This window comes from Vulpes lagopus, chromosome 1 (assembly GCF_018345385.1).
Source record: "Vulpes lagopus strain Blue_001 chromosome 1, ASM1834538v1, whole genome shotgun sequence".
Classification (NCBI taxonomy): Eukaryota; Metazoa; Chordata; class Mammalia; order Carnivora; family Canidae; genus Vulpes; species Vulpes lagopus.
The window spans coordinates 20,442,397-20,458,111 of record NC_054824.1 but is presented as its reverse complement, the minus strand read 5'-3'; the positions used below and the strand labels follow the sequence as shown (position 1 = coordinate 20,458,111).

The 15,715-nt window shown below is 36.8% G+C and overlaps 1 non-coding gene across 1 annotated transcript; it reads right to left on the bottom strand.

Annotated features, from left to right (window-relative positions):
* Positions 1-1,871: 1,871 nt before the first annotated feature.
* LOC121475000 lies at positions 1,872-1,982 on the bottom strand. Its single transcript, XR_005983596.1, has one exon. It is a non-coding gene; the product is annotated as a U6 spliceosomal RNA (small nuclear RNA).
* Positions 1,983-15,715: the final 13,733 nt, after the last annotated feature.

The following is a 15,715-nucleotide window of genomic DNA, read 5'->3' as shown; positions in this document are numbered from 1 at the left end:
TTTGAATGTTTTTCCCAAGTATGTCTTTCCCACATGCATTTCAGAAGGGAACTTTATCATTACAAGTGTTGATCCATTTTGCTGTAATAAGGCATTATAGAAAGATATTTCCTTAAGGTTTGACCAACCATTCTTTGCTATGTTTTGTTAAACAACTTATGCTAGAGCAATATATATATATATATATATATATATATATATATATATATATAGAATATATATAGAGAGAGGAATATATATATATGAGGAATATAAATATAGAGGAATATATATATGAGGAATATATATATATATATATATATATATATATATATATCGCTCCAAATGGGTAATGCTTTTTTATTTCTTGGAATTTATCTAAGTCATATGACTCCAGATATATGATATATTAGATCTTTAAGCAATAGATTTTCAAGCATTCTAGTGTTCTAATTATGAATATATTACACTTTCTAGAACTCAGTGAGAAGATACTGTAATGTATTTGGGTTAGTTTGAGGAGATGCCAGAAGTTTGGTCTAGGAGAAGCATACTAATCTTCTACTCCCGAAGAATAGGTTCTCTTAGAGCAAGGGTTCTCAATATAAAAAATCCATAAACTTCTGGGGCACCAGGGTGGCTCAGTTGGTTGAGCATATGGCTCTTGATCTCAACTCAGATCTTGATCTAAGGGTCATGAGCTCAAGCCCAGTGTTGGGCTCCACAATGAGTGTGGAACCTCCTTTTTAAAAAGATCCATAGACTTCAAACTATCTGCAAATGCCAAAGCACAATTTGTGTCGTTTGGACATTTTCTATATTTTTCATCAGTTTCTCCAAAATATTAAAATAAATCCCCCTTAGTGGAAACCAGAGTTCCCCTCAGGATATAGGAATAACCTTCTATATAACCACAGTAATTTATTCACTTAATATTTTAAAGTCTGGTATCCTTTGAAAATGTTAGCTACAAGGTCTGTAGACTAAAGTCTATTCTCCTTAATGTAACTGAAATCATAATTAGTATGCCTTAGTCATAAAGATGTCAAGAACTTAGTAAGGTCTGAGACTTTACCCTACCTATGTGCCAAGTTAGCTTGCTATAGCTTCATGAGTGCTGGCAGAAGACATGAGACTCCTGAATCAGGAACAAAGAACTTTATTACTCACAGCAATAGTAGTAGTCAGAGTACCAGCATCTTATGCCGATGTCCCTCAGGGCAATGCTATGTTGGCCAAGTGTCTGCTCACACATTGTGGTTTATATTATAGGAGTAGTATTCCAACTGTAGGAAAAATGAATCTTTTATAATGGACAGTAAACCTGACTGATCTTTGCCACAAAGGGAAACAATATCTGAACAATAAACATGCAGTACCCATGGAGAATTGTCTTCTAACTGTAATTACTCCTTGATTCAACACTGTTTTGATTTCTGGAAAAATTTCCTATGAGTATGCCACTCTGTCAGGCACATTGATCAATATGGCTCATAGAGATTAAGACTAAATCTGTTAAATTTGTCTCATACTACATTTAATGAAGGTTACTATCAATAGGACTCTGAGCAGCAGGATGAGGCAATATTCAGTATTAACATCAAGTGTCCCAGACCCAATCAACTAAGCAAATCTCATAAACCATCTGGATCTACCTTAGAAATCCAGGTGTATTTCTCCTAAAGCTTCCACATTGACCTTTCCACTTGGCTCAAGGCATTAATCCAGGTATAGCTGGATATTTTAGAAATCACACAGACTCTACCTTGCCCTGCAAGGAGAAAATCTATGGCCAATATCATCTATAACAAGCCTGGCCACTGAGTTAATGCTAACCTGAATGCATTCTAGGATTGAGTTTGTATCTTTGATCACCTCAACTAATATCAAAGACAAATTTTGTATCACCTTTTCTTCGTGAATTTGTATGCCATCCTTGCACAGGGTCCATGTTAATCTTTGTATCATTCCAATTTTAGTGTATGTGCTACTGAAGCGAGCACTTGTATCACCTTTTCTAATAGAATTTTCTAATTCTAATGTTCCTTACAATGAATCATATTGTAGGGAAAACCAACTATGAAGTTGGTGTAAGTAGCAAATCAACTACCTCTCTGGGGAGATTCCCCAAGCAACTAAGTGTAGCTCAGTTTGGAGAGAACTGTATTCAGGGCTACAGTATCTCCTGGGGGTGTTCCCTTAAAACCTTGGAGATCTCTTATGATTACTCCTAAGAGGACAATCATCATTTTGGGGGAGAGAAACAAGCCAATATTTGGCTTCCACACAAGACCTGCTCCCAAGAGTACACTTGGTATTCCTAAAAAAGAGAGCTGTTTACAATGAGTGGAGCTCCTGAAGTGGAATCTACATCATGCAAGAGCACAAGGTGACAGCGCTCTAGTGTGGTCTCCTAGCCATCTGGTAGGTCTTCAGTTTCTATAATTGAGTCTAGTGGTTGTTTCTGAAGGTAATGTTTGAGGATGTCTACAGTATTTGTACCGGGGTGAGGGGAGGATTTGTACTGGGAAGTGTAGGGACTAGAGTCCATTCTGTCTGGTCCAAACCATCAGCCAGATAACCCTCATCCAATCCCAGAAATCACTATGCTACATCAGTGGGAATGTGGATGAAACAGATAACTAAAGATGCTTACAAGTTTTGTACTGGGAAGTGTAAGGACTACAGTTATCACTTTCTCTTTTGGTAATTTTAAGATGAATGGCTATCAAATGGTGATAAGAGCAGCCTTGTGGGGAGTTATCATCCAGAAATTAGTTAAATTTAAGTGCTTGATAATTTGGAAGAGACACACAGAGGATTTTTTTCTGAAGAAGCCTCCAGGAGTGGTCTAAAGGAAAAAAAAGAAAGACATATTCATGTCCTTTTGTCATCCATGTCTCCCAGGGTCTAAGATGAACCTTCTGCAGATGCCACCTTGTTGCTCTTCCTCCAGTCCCATAAAATATTTGTGTCCCATTACAATTGTTATAACTTTACATTTTCTCAATCACCCCCTACTTATACTCCAAGTTTTCATTTAGAAGGGATAGGTGCAAAAGTTACAAAAGAAATTTAACTAAACTTATAATGCTTTGTTTTTCCCCTCACTTTGGCCAGTGTGGACCACCATAGGGGAACTTAGCAAGCAGTGTACTCAGCTAAGTGATCATTATCTTTTTCATGTAACTATGTCACTCTTCTAAGAGAACCCAGGTACTTGAATAAGAATTAAATTCAAGTTGTACAAACCAAGCCACCCTGGAGTTGATATTGGGAAAAATAATAAGCACTATGCTCCCATGCTCAATAATGGTCAGGGCAGATTCCCAAAATTTCGAAAAGCTTCATTTGGTGGTCAAACTGATTGATGAAGAAGAGTTGAGGAAAGTAGAGCCAGAAACCTTTTTGGGTCAATTTTTGAGGCTATTCCAATGCTCTACAATATCAAATGCCTATGGTCATAGAGAGTCAATTGAGTAACTTGATTATTAGCTCACTGTCATGTGACTTTTAGATAAAAGATGTTTGGCTGTAAATTGTCCATAAAGCTGAACACATGACACAGACAAGCTTAAAGAGCCACAGTGGTGTGTCAGACTATGCCGATCAGACATGGAATAGCAACACGGTAATCTGAAAAATGTCAAGAGCTGTGAGGCAATGCTGATACCCCTGAAAGGGGTCCACAGTTTGGTTTAGTCAATATGCTATGCATAGGTGAGTGCAATCTCCAATGTGATGTGTTTTCTCCTACCATAGGAAAAACATCCACTTATGGTAAGATTCATATATCTGGTGTGCAGTGATGGACTGCCTATTTTAAACCTATGGTTCTTTACTTTTCACTCAATCTATGGTGATGGATATGTTGCCATATCTAGTAGAAAGTAAGTCCAGTGGACTGACTCCACTTAGTCTCATCGAAGAACAGGCCCTGACTGTTCACTAGAGGCATCTCCATGATTGGCCCAGATGGTTTAAGAGGCAGCATTTTTTTTTTCCAAGTTGGCAGTGTTAAAGGGAAGTGTTTCTAATCTGCCAGTCTTTAGTTTACCAGGTGTCAGAATAAATAGTCTAGACTACTGGCAATAGCTCAAGAGGCAGTATACACAAAATGAGTTTCATCAAGAAGAGCATTGGCTTACTGAATTGAACAATCATGTCCATGTTCAGTTCTGCATAGCTGGTGTTGTGGTTGTACAGCTGCAGTAGTCCAGCGGACACCATCAGTGTCAGTTTAGATTAAATAACAGTGAATCAGGCCTCGGGATTTAAGGCAACCTCTGTGAATCAAAGATCTTATTATGCCAACAGCTTTGTTTCATTGGTGGAGAGGAAGATAAAGATTCCCCCAAAGAGATGATCACCAACTTTTTTTCCTCATGTAAATTAAAGATGGTATAGTGGCCAGCCAGGTCAGCACCATTGTTGAATACACCATTTTTACCTGACAAGAGAAGATTATTGAACCCTTCCTTGTTAGCCATTGTTAGTCACTGAATCCAAGTCAACCCAACTCCAGATGGTAATATTAGGCTGAAAAGTCACAAAGCCTTCAAGGGTAAGATATGTGTTTTGGCTAGTGTCTCATAGCAAGCTGATTGCTGAATTGCTTTCTTTTCTTTTCTTTTCTTTTCTTTTCTTTTCTTTTCTTTTCTTTTCTTTTCTTCTTTTCTTTTCTTTTAGTTTAAGTTCAATTAGTACATCTTTAGTTTCAGATGTAGTGTCAAATGATTTATTAGTTGCATATAATACCCAGTGCTCATCACATCACATGCACTCTTTAATGCTCATCACCCTATTACCCCATCCCCTCACTTGCCTCCCCTTGAGCAACCATCAGTTTGTTTCCTTTAGTTAAGAGTCTCTTATGGTTTGTTTCCCTCTCTGATTAATTTCCATTCAATTTTCCCACCCTCTCCTATGATCCTCTGTGTTGTTTCTTCTATTCCACAAATGAGGGAAGCCATATGATGATTGTCTTTCTCTGGTTGACTTATTTCACTCAGTGATTACTGATTTTCAAAAGGGGTATACCTGGTAACTGTGTCACAGAAGCAACAAATCCAAAACCTCTAAGAGTATCACTGAATGTAGGATGCTTCCTTTTGCCAGATACTCCAAACAGCAAAATTATCAGTCAGAGAGACTTGCAGCTTAAAGAGGACAGTAATTTAGAGAGCATGCAAAGCTCATTGGATAGCTTCCAACACACACTTTTGGTCTGGATCCCATTCAAAGGATGCTTATTTGTGGACTAGCCAATATAATGTTCCAAGTAGAATGCCCATTTGCTTCCAATATCTAGAGTTCAATAAATTGTTGGATCTCTCTTTGGGGAATAGCAAAGTGACAGTAGTTTTTCCTTGACTGCTGGAGGTTTGAGAGTTTTGATATAAACTCACATAGACCCAAGATACACTTTGGCTGACAGTCCTCTAAATTACGTTGGGATTTATCAGCCACTCTTGCTGGTAGAAATGTAATAACACTGCAGTCAAGGTCATTGACACTAAGGCTTCTGACTTGCCAATGTACAAATCATCTATTTAGTGAAAACTTCAGACATTAGGAGGTGGAGGCATTAATGTTACCCTAGCTCAACCCCTGGTGGCAAATAACAGGAGAACATATATACTCATAGAAAGTACTGCAAATGTATATTGAAGGCCTTACTACATTGGTCTTGGTCCTTGGGTGCCAGTGGGACAGAAAAGAAGATATTTGCCGTGTCTAACACAACACATCTAGTGTCATCAGTCTGTGCAATGGAGTCATTTATAAGACTACAGCAGCAACAGTTGGATCCCACTGGTAATAATCCATTGTAAAGCCCCATCTCCCATTACCATTTCTCATTGGCCATATGGGCCGTTGTGTTAATATTGAAACCTACTCCTTAAGATTTCATCGCAGCTGTGATTTCCATTTGTCTTCCTTGGATTATATTGTTTCTGTTGGACCACTCTAAGTAGGATAGGCAGACATATTGGGATGTGACTCATATATGTCACTAGCAATTTCCTATATATAACACTTCCTGCTTAGAAGAATCCACTCTGGATTCTATAAGTATTCACAGCATATACATTAATATACATTATATATTGAATTGGTCCAGAGATCCCCATCCACAAGGATATATTACCTCTCCTTCCCCAATGTGTACCTAGCTCAAGTTTTATTGCCTGATTCTGGATATCCCTACACTTCCAAAACCAGATGACTATTAATTGGGCACCTTTCTCCAACAGAATTATATAAATTTGAGTTTCTTTATTCCTCCAAATTTGCCAACTTACCTAAATGGATATACATGACCTTGGTTCTCCTTGGGGCCAGGGACACCTAGAACTCATTCAAAATCATCTTTTCCAAAGTGGCTTAAGTCAGGCTAATGAATAGAGGAATCAGAGAGCCTAGAGGAATTAGAGGGCAAGGCATACTTGCTTTCAGATTTAAACAGAGTGGTCATGGCATGCAGCTCAATCAAATGAACCTCTTATGTTTTCAGTCCACCCAAAGCCTCACATGAGCAGTAAGACCATCCTTACTGATACCATCTATTTTAGATTTGGAGACACCTTCTTTCAACTGCCATTGTCACATTGCATGCTGGTTGAGGCTGTGGAATTTATTTCCTTTGGCTTATTTGGATTTGAGTTTGACATATACAGTGGTACTTTTTTTTTTTTTTTTTTTTTTTTTTTTTTACAGATGTCATCTTAACCTTACAGCATCTGAGGTCCTGTTATCAAAGTAACAACTCCTAAGTTCTTGCCGGGTTTCTACATAAGGCCTAGGGGAGTTTTTGAAGGTGGCATGGCTTGTTAAACAAATTTATCTAGATTTCTTTGGGTCTATTTCTCATTTGTTAGTGAGTCATTGTCATCAGCATTGTAAAGATCATCCAGGGCAGTAAGACCCCTAATACTAGTCAATGCCTTATCTGTGGTTTCTCAAAGGAGTTTGTCCTTCCCATGGAGCTCTCCCTTAAAGGGCCAAAGCTCCCATTGCAAAAAGCCTTGTTGACATTTACTGTCATCTCTGAAAGGATCTGGGATTGGCATGCTACAGTACAGAAGGAGATAAGCCATAAGACAACCCACATATGGCCATTCTTCCTTAGCAGGCATATGTATTTTATGTCAAGCATTATACCCCCATGTTAACTAACAAAAACTCATCCTTTGCCTGCTTTCTGCCTACAATAGTTATAAATTTCCTTCTGTTCTTCCTTGGAGCATCTCTTTTGAATGAAAGGCAGTAGAACTTTTTGCCATCAAACCCCAGAACAAATTTTAGTATCAGCTGTTGCAAAGCCACAGATGTGAGGATGATCACCAGATTGGAGCCCCATTTCACCTCTTACAAGAGAATTGGCAGGACCTAGGGCATCATTTGAGTAGCTGTCTTTATACTTAATTCCTAGTGCTTTGCCTGAAACCGTCTCCTTAATTCCTCTTAATTAAAAGGTAATAGAGGACCTTACTTACTTACTTTACCATACATGAGCTTTCCTCTACTCCTATTAATAGGCCAATAAGACACTAATCTTTCCTGTTGCAGAAAACCATGTCTCCATCAGCATCCCATCTTTCAGAAAAATGATGAGGTTGAGATTTCACCTAACAAATTATTCTGCTTCTCTTTCATGGATGCTCAGAGAGACAATCAATCAACCAATCAATCTCTTGGACAAAAAGCAAAGGGCTTTTCTATTTCCAATGACTGTTATAGTCCAAGTATCAGTTTATACTCAAGCTCCAGTTCCCACAGAGTAGCATGGAGAGCTTCATGTGATATCTATATACATATTGGGTTATCATATAAGGGAGAAAACATGAGTTAGAGAAGCCAACTCCTTTCTAAGAAGTAGAAAGCATGCCTGATTTTTCCACAAAGGGAAAGGTATTTTTGTTTTACTGGACAGTAGTGTTAATGACAACAACAATAAAAATCAACAAAAACAACCAACAACCAACAAAACAAACAAAACAACAAAAAAACTCCACCACAAAAAAACAACCAACCAATCAATGAACTGCTTTTGCTCCGGAGGAAGAAAGTACCTCTATCTCCTGAGGATATTTGCTACACTAACATCCTTGAAATCATAATCCAGAACAAAATCCTATGTCTCTGCTCACAAAACATGCAGAAATGTCAGAGACCCATGAAGAATTGTCTCCCAACATTACCTGTAGAATATATATTAAAGTGCATGCTGTCTCTATTTTTGTCTCAATCTCCATCTGTTCCTCTCTTTTCCACACACACATAGAGCAAGTTAAAGAAGTGTTTTCGAGGTGTCTTACAGCTTTAAAACATTCCCCAGAAAATTTATAATAAAAATATCAGGATGTTCATTTGAGGTGAACATCACAATTTCTTTAATAACTGATAGGATTAAAAAAAAACCTGACTTTTTTAGTAATCATTAATGGAAAATGGAATGAATTCTAGCCATATTCATAAACTAGATAAGAGGAATGACGGTAGAGAATAAATGGGAAACTGATATGTGGCAATGTTGAAAGTCACAGAATTAGGGACATTATGTGTAGCTAAGCAGATATCAGGCTGAGGAAATAGGCTGGAATGAGAAAGTTTGGCAAATATTTGAAAAAAAGAAAACAATTCAAGTTAAATTTATAAATGAAAAGAAATCCAGTCAGTTAAGGTGATGGAGGAGGAGTGAGGGTAAAGCCGTCCCGCTTCACTGAGCAAGATAATAGTCTGCTCAGAGTATTCTGGACCCTGGAATTTTAGAGACTAAAGATTTAAGGTGGCTATAAAAGAATGAATTGTAGTAGTTGACATAGGAAGGATGAATAAGGATATCAATTGAAGCCTACTCAGTGTAAGAAAAATCTGGCAATGTTTCAGAGATGATGATAGTCAAAACTATATGTGGAAGAAGAAAAAAATTCCTCTCAGAATTTTTCAGTACAGAAGCCATTTAATTCACATGGAAGTGAAGGTCTTTGGGACAACCAGCTATTTCACAGGACATAAAGATCTTCTCCAGTGGGAGGTAACAGATATAGCCCTCCCAGCTTCTGTCTGAAGATATATGCAGCACAAGTTTAGGAAATGCCTATTATTATATTATTTTTATTGTACCATAAATATTCATAGCATCATACCACAGAGGAAAATTGTGCCGAAGGAGAGATAGAATTCCAACATCAATGAACTTATGGAGCAATGTAATATGCAGAAGGAACAGAAGGAGAAATGTAATATACTGACTTTTAATTTGTATTTGAGACTGATGTTCATGACTATCTAAAGCCAGGCTCATTAGTAGAGGAGCAAAATAAATTATATTAGTACAGGAGAGAAGCATACTACAAATCTTAAACTCTAGTTTTGACAGACTTATTTATTGCATAAATATGATGAAAATGTAACGATTACCATTTATAATTATGCTTTGCCGCCAGGTTTTGTTTTCCCTTTTTAGAAATGCACACATGTAATGTGCAAGAGTTATTGAATAGGGACAGTTTTTTCTCTCAAGAACAAATATCTTTGTATGGTCAAGGGTCTCACACAGGGTATACACATAGAATGGGCACTTCCTTTTTGATATTCCCATCTGGATCTGCCTTGAAATTGAGAACTAAAAGGAGCAATGAAGAAATTTAATATATTAAGACTTAGTCTTCCTAAAATCTCTAGCAAAACCTCATAATGAAATAGAATTCATTTGTGCTTAGCTTTCTCAGAAGCCACCTACTGCAACTGCCTTGAATCATGCTGCCTGTGTAGTTTTTCTTGCAACAAAATCTGAGTTTATTTGTATTCGTATGACAGAAGCTAAACACATCTGGAAAGTAGGACTGTGGAAACACATTTGTATAGATTTGTGTATATTTTTATGTACACAACAAAGCAGATCTGTTTTTAACTGCCACTTTGGAATACAGTTCTATCAGTAGCTTTGTGTAGATATGAGTATATGGAATTGACTTTGAATTCTAGGAATATGGGTCTGGTTTGATTTTATTTGCTACATCTTGAGGGAAACCACAGTATCAATAAATAATAGTTAATTACCTAACATTTATTCAGTCCTTTCCATATGTCAGGCATGAGATAAACATTTATATGTAATTTCTTATTCAACACTCATCAGGATTCTATGAGGCAGGTACTATTATTTATTATCTCAGTTACATACATGAGGAAATGCAGGTTTACAAGGTTATGTAACTTTCCTGAACTCACAAACCAGTTAAATGATATTATCAAGACTTAGGCCAATTTTTCTATGACTCTGGAGTCTGAGTTCTTGATCAAGATCTCTGTGTGACCTTGAGAAACACCTAAATGCAGTCTACGATTCTGCAAAGAAATAAATCTAAAATTGTTTTGAAAAAGAAAGATGAGGCATGCAATTCAGCTAACTCAATTTGTTAGAACATGTTATTTAAAAATGTTTTCTGTTACACTCTCCCACATTGGAAAGTTATCTTTATCAGGAATCCTGAGTCACAGAGTGAAAATCCAACCTAGGAAACTTCCCTGCAAATACAAGCTGCTTCTTTGAAAGGCCCGTGTATCATTGTGGGTGGTTCAGCATGAGACATCACCTTTTTCAGAATCTCATAGTCAGTCCAGTATAATCTTAATAGTAATTCCAATATCTCAACATTATAGCTGAGTCTCTCAACAATAGTTTGTTTTGAAAAATAATTTTATAAGTTAAGGAAACACCTTTAAAAGGCTTCAAGTTACAGAATCCATGTTTAGACATATCATTGAGTACAGAGCAGTCATACTTAGGAGTTCAATATATATTGATCAGGAATAATAGTTATTTAATCTTGCAAAATGATTTACTCAATAAAAATCTTTAAAAGATCTATATAAAAAATGCAGGTGAAAGCTGAACAATTACATTATTTAATTGTGCTCAATTATTTTCCTGTGAAAATAAAATGGACTCTGATTAAAATTTTGATAGAATAAATTAATCATCACTTTGTATGATCATTAGAAGACAAGGGTATTAAAAGAAATATAGCCACAATAATTTGTTAATGGATACACAAAGTGAAAAGATGTAAATTATAACATCAAAAACTAAACATGTGTGTGGGGGGATGAGAGTTAAAATGTAGAACTTTATTAATGCATTCAAAGTTAAACTGTTACCAGCTTAAACTAGATCGATGTAGATATGATGTCTATTTTTATTTATATATATATATATTTTTTACATATTTATTTATTCATGACAGACACACAGAGAGAGAGAGAGAGGCAGAGACACAGGCAGAGGGAGAAGCAGTCTCCTCGCAGGGAACCTGATGTGGGACTTGATCCAGAATCCCAGGATCACACCCTGAGCTGAAGACAGATGCTTAACCACTGAGCCACCCAGGTGTCCCAGATATGATGCTTAAATATAGGAAATGAACTAGTGGTTGCCAGAGGGGAGATAGGTAGAAGGATTTGAGAAATAGATTAGAGGGGATTAAGAGGTACAAACTTCCGGTTATAAAATAAATAAGTCATGAAGGGGCACTTTTGTGCTCAGTTGGTTAAGCATTAGACTCGATTCAGGACTCAGGTCCTGATCTCAGAGTCATGAAATTGAGTCTCATGTCAGGCTCCATGCTCAGTGCTGAGTCTGCTTGAGATTGTCTCTCATCCTTTCCCTCTGCCCCTCTGCTTGAATGCTCTCTGTTTGTCTCTAAATAAATTAATTAATTAAATAAATAAATAAATAAATAAATCCGTCAGTCAGTCAGTTGTGGAAATAAAAGACACAGCACAGGAAATACAGTCAATAATATCACTATAATCTATATAACTTTGTATGATGACAGACAATAACTATACCTATTGTGGTTAACATTTCATGATGTATACGACTGTCAAACCACTATGTTGTTCACTTGAAACTAATATAGTATATGTTAATTATACTCCAATTAAAGAAATGGGTAAAATATGTTTTATGTAAACCTCCTGGTAACCACAAAGCAAAAGGCTATAGTAGATTCACAAAAGAGAAAGGAATCTGAGGATAGGATTATAGAAAATGATCACATCACAAAGGAAGAGAGCAAGAGAAAAGGAAAGGAACAAAGAGATTATTAAGCACAAAATAATTAACAATATGGCAAAAGTAAGTCCATACCTATCAATAATTGCTATAAATGTAAATGGACTAAATTCTCCAACCAAAAGACATAGAAAGACTGAATGGATGAATAAAATAGCACCCAATTATAAGCTGCCTACATTTCAGCTTTAAGGACAAACAGATTGAAAGTGAAGGGATAGAAAAAAGATTTTCCATGCAAATGGAAACAAAAAGAGGGCAGGAGTAACAATACTTAGACAAAATAGACTTTAAGACAAAGATAGTAATAAGAAACAAAGAAGGTCATTATATACTGATAAAGATGTCAATCCAACAAAAAGATGTAAATTTCTAAATATTTATACATTTGACATCAGACCACCTAAATGTATAAACAAATAGCAATAGAATTGGGGAGAAATAGACAGCAAATACAATAATAGTAGGAAACTTTGATATATCACACTTTCTTTTTTTCTTTTTAAAGTTTTATTTATTTGAGAGAGGGAGAGAGAGAATGAGAGGAGGGGCAAATGGAAAAGAAGAGAGAATTTCAAGCAGACTACCTGATGAATGTGGAACCTGGTATGAGACTCATACTCAGGACCCAAGATCATGACCCCAGCTGAAATCAAGAGTTGGCTGCTCAATGGAATGAGCCATCTATGCACCCCTGATATCCCATTTTCAACAATTGATAACACATCCAGACAGAAAATCAATAAGGAAACATTGAACTCTATGCATTATACCAGATGGACCTAACAGACATACACAGAACATGTCAACCAAAAGCAACAAAAAAAAAAAAAAGAAAGAAAAGAAAAGAAAAAGAAAGAAGAAAGAAAGAAAGAAAGAAAGAAAGAAAGAAAGAAAGAAAGAAAATCCAAAACCAAAACAAAACAAACCCCCAAAGCAACAAAACACACGTTCTTCTCAAGTGTACATGGAACATTCTCAAGGATAGATCATATGTTGAGCCTGAAAGGGGCCTGGTGTCCATGCAGACATGGTCAGGAGGGACTAGAGGACTCACCCTGGTTTGTGGAAGAGCAGGAGGTTAGACCAACATGAATATCTGGCACTGGACAGAATGGGTCACCACCAACTGGTCCAAGAGGAAACACTATGAGATCTTGGTCTATATTATTGTAGAGAATGCAAGATCATTGAGCTGAACCAAGTAGAAAGCAAGGCAAAGCAGCAACAAAGGAAAGCCAATTTTCTTCTATGAGTGGGACACCAAACTGAACTAGAAATGTACAATTAAGGAATCTGGTGTAAAGCACAAAGGATGGATTGAAATACCCAGTCTTTCAGAAGAAAATGAAGTCAATGACACCAGGATGAATTTGAGTGAAAAAAGAAATGATGATGGGACACTTGGATGGCTCAGTGGTTGAGCATCTGCCTTCGGCTCAGGGCGTGATCCCGGAGTCCCGGGCTTCCTGCATGGAGCCTGCTTCCCCCTCTGCTTATGTCTCTGCCTCTCTTTCTCTCTCTCTCTGTCTCTCTATCTGTGTCTTTCATGAATAAATAAATAAAATCTTTAAAAAATGTTGGAGATATAGTGAAGGATATTAAAAATCTTTTATCACCACCAAGTCAGAGAGGTCCCTGAAGATTGCCTAAAGCCATTTGAGACAGAATTTACAATGGGAATGGTTTTACCATGGAAAATTTTGGCAACCCAGGAATTGACTGCTAAATGGAAACTGGAGTGAGAATACTTTGCAGGCCTCATCTCCAGTGCACTGGGGGAGTAAGGATTCTCACTGTGGCACTACTCATGATGGAGCTGTTCAGCACAGCTGTGAAACAGCTGCACAACATCTGCACTGTGAAAGATATGGTGCAAAAATTTTCTGAAAAGGGAGGGAAGTTCCAGATGTTTGATTGGTACATTACTAGTGAATATGTAAAATTATTAACAAATGAAAAGATCATCATGAAATGGAGACGTAGGAACTAGCTAGAAGAACACTATGCAACAGTTGCACTGAATTTTGTGTCTGCTTCAGGGCAAATGGAATTACAGTTGAAATGTAGGGGAGATTCTGTCTCTAAAGAAAAGAGCATGAAATTCTGTTGGCAGAAGCAGCTTTTTGAAGAAATAAAAGATTTACTGCAGCTGACCACTTTGAATGGCTAATTGGAAGATTCTATAAGGGTATTACCTTCTGTAAGCAGAAAAGGCATCAAGTTTCCGTGTTCCTGTTAAAAAAGAAAACAAACACTATTAGATTATTTGGACAAAATCCATGAACTTATAAGGAATATAAAATATTGTTTCAATCTTTACTATAGTTAGATTCTGCATTGAATTAAAAGCAACAAGCAACCTGAAATCAGGTATTAATCTTACTGCCCATAGATGCTCCTCTGGGAACAGATTGAGTCCCTGAATACAGATAATTGAAGTTTCCCAAGCTAAAGTTTGTCCAAGCCAGTTTACTTGCACCTGTGGTTTTATTCATGAAGAAAAAATTAATAAATTACATGTTGATAATTTTTTATTGAAAAACCAATAATAAAAAAATAAAACAAAAACTTCAGAAACAATTAAAACACAACAAAAACCTCAACATGAAAACTTTAAAATATTTATTCTTTTCTTCGTGTTTTTATGCTTTAGTAGAGACAAGTTCAACTTGACCTCTCATTAAGTTTTCTTGAAAAGAGCAATGTACCTATTATCTATTCAAATTGTTCTGCTAAAAAGCCAGGAAAAAAGTTAAGCGCAGTACTTACCAAATTATTAATACTTTAGAACTGTAATAGCCATTTTTGTTTACATTTTGAAATTAGACTCACAAAGGAAACAGACCATCCATTATGGAAAATCTTTAAAAGTTCAAACTATAATTTTAAAATAACCCCTTCATTCTCCCTGTTCTGTTAATACAGGGTGGATATGGATAATATATTAGCTTTGAAAAAGAAAGGATTCAAAAACTACAAAATGGACTGCCCAGAAGAGGAGAGAGACCCAAGTCATGTTCCTAGGAGTTTTGCTAGTGCTGGTGTGGGCTTCAGTTGTAAGATCAACAGCAATTACTAACAAACCACTCTTGCCTTCATGCAGTGTGAAAAGCCTTTACAAAAAGCTATGAAATGAAGCCCTTGGCTGTTCTTGGTTTCAGCAGGACCATAAAATCTCAGTCCATACAGAGCAGTTCTGGCACTCCCTTGAGGGTTGGAAATAGTCACAGAAGAGGCCAGCATTGGACCCAGCACAGTCAGAAGATTCTGTATAAAATGAAGTAACGAGGTTTTATTGAAGTGGGGATCAGTTTAGAATGCTCCCAGGGATCATGAACAAAACCAGATGGTCTCTGAGGTAAACTGACAAAGTTCCCAGGATTTCTTGAACTTGGAATGATCCATCCATGACTCTACTATAAACTTCTCTGGTCCCTTAATGGGAATAGTCCTTTCAGAATTTCCTTAAATCTCCAAGTTTTTATCTGTGTAAAAGTTCATGACTGGGAAAAATGTCTGTGCTGCTGATTCCTGCCCTCAGATTCAGGCATACTACACAGGGACACTGGGCAGTTGCCTCAGATTCACAGAACTCAGAAATCTGTTCTCACCATAGGAAGTCCAACAATCCTAGAGACCAGTGCACAA